Below are 2254 nucleotides of genomic sequence, written 5' to 3'. Positions count from 1 at the left end.
TTCTTGTATCAGTACTTTGGCAAATAGTAGAAAATCTGCGAGAATACTATATCATATGATATATTGTTCAATTTAAAAATATTTATTTCTTTCTTGTTTGAAAGTTTATTATTGAATAATCAAACATTTTCTTTTTGATAACAAACAAATTCATAGAATCATAAATTGAAAATCAAGAATTTAAACAAGTATAAAAACATACAAGTAAAATACCCTACATATACTCCCCCTCCAGTAAAACGATAATTAATTAACAAATATTGGAATGTGTATGAAATAAATATCAATAATAAAAATAATAACAAATATGTTTTTATGTATATACATATAGAACAATTTATCTAAAAATTTAAATAAATCGTAAAAGTAAAAAATTGTTCGATGATGACTACGACGAAAATAGTAAAATATGAAATTTTCTTGTTCTGTTTTTGTTATTAACACCGATGCTTTTGTTGCTATTGCTGCATCAGCTGTTGTTGATTATTTAAATTGTTTTTGAAATTGTTGTAGCTGTTGGTTAGAACTGTTATTGCTGATAAGATCCTAGTATTATGCTGTATGAAGTAGCACAACAGTGACTAACGATTGTGGTGTTGAACTGTTGGCTGTTGTAGACTTTGATGCTTGACGAAATGAACGGCTGCGTCACTAGGAGGAGGAAAGTTCCATTGTTCACGGAATAGCTTCGTCTGCGCTGGCCGTAGTTGCTGTATATGTATGTGCTTGATATTGCACTGGTGCAGCATTCGATTGGCCATTGCAAATATCTAACTGCGTTTATTGCTGATATGCGCGCTCATATGTTTGCTGTTGCAGTTTCACCTGCTGCTGCTGTTGTATAGAAGTCGGTAGCATTTGTTGTGGTTGTTGGATACATATGTATGTTAGAAGTTTTCGTAGCCGCCGTTTAGTTGAACGATGTACTGGCTAAAGATATTGTCAGTTGCAACGGCATAAGGTGCGGATGTGTGCAACGGCGCTTACTTTGGATGATGTCCGTAGTATAATGCTCCTGGCAGGATCGCCAATATATCATATGATATGTTGTTCAATTTAAAAATATTTATTTCTTTCTTGTTTGAAAGTTTATTATTGAATAATCAAACATTTTCTTTTTGATAACAAACAAATTCATAGAATCATAAATTGAAAATCAAGAATTTAAACAAGTATAAAAACATACAAGTAAAATACCCTACAATACCAAACGGATCAAAGACTGCCATGATTATGCTCAGCAGTTCACGCTTCGTTGGTGCTCGTATTCCCTCTAATACTGGTTTCGGGATACGATGAAACTTGAATTGGAATTCGAACGAGTCCGTTGCCATATTCCAATACATTCCCAATATCTTTTCGTGGTTGGTTACGCTTTCTAAGCTTACTGGCTGTGATACTGTTCTTGGTTCTTTGTTCAGGCTGACCTCGATATCTCTGATGTTCGACACAAAAGACCTCAGTTGAAAACCTCCTTCGGCGTGGATGAATACGACCTCTCGACAAATTCTTTCGGCTTCTTGTTGATCTCTAAAACTGGCTACAAAGTCATCAACATAATGACTATTTATTATTGCTGCAACGGCGTCGGGATATAGCTGGCGGAATTCTTCTGCGTTCTTATTTTTAACATATTCTGCTATGCAAGGTGAACATATGGCACCAAACACCATCGACTGCATGACGTACTGTTGTACCGGTTGAAGATGGTTTCCATCGCGCCACAAGAACCTTTGCGCTTGTTGATCTTGCTGCTTTATCAGCACCTGTGAAAACATTTCACGGATGTCTGCTGCTACTGCGACTGCTCCCTCGCGGAATCTGAACAATATGTCTACTAATGGCTTAGCATGTTCAGGACCTTTTATCAAGGCGGAGTTTAAAGCTATACCATTTACTTTGGCGGCGGCATCAAACACGATTCTCATTTTTCCGGGCTTGTGCGGATTTTGCACTGCGAAATTAGGTAAATACCACTTAAAACCTGTGTCGATATACTCTTCATCGTCGGGAATCCTTCTAGCGTAACCGTTTTCTATGTACTTTGCGATTTCTTTTTTGTATTTAGCGGCAAATTCTGAGTCAAATCGCATTTTCTTCTCTATACCTAGCAGTCGTTTATAGGCCATCTGATAGCTGTGTGGAAGTTTTGGTGGAATAGTACGCCATAGTAATCCAGCTTCGAACCGCTTACCAACTCGACGTGTGTTGGCCTGCAGCATCTGACGCGCCCTTTCATTCTCTTCAGACTCTA

The sequence above is a fragment of the Rhagoletis pomonella genome, unplaced genomic scaffold (assembly GCF_013731165.1).
Source record: "Rhagoletis pomonella isolate Grant_MI unplaced genomic scaffold, Rhpom_1.0 Rhpom_scaffold_00246, whole genome shotgun sequence".
In the NCBI taxonomy this organism is placed as follows: domain Eukaryota; kingdom Metazoa; phylum Arthropoda; class Insecta; order Diptera; family Tephritidae; genus Rhagoletis; species Rhagoletis pomonella.
The sequence above is the reverse complement of the archived record's forward strand: the minus strand, read 5'-3'. Positions refer to the sequence as shown.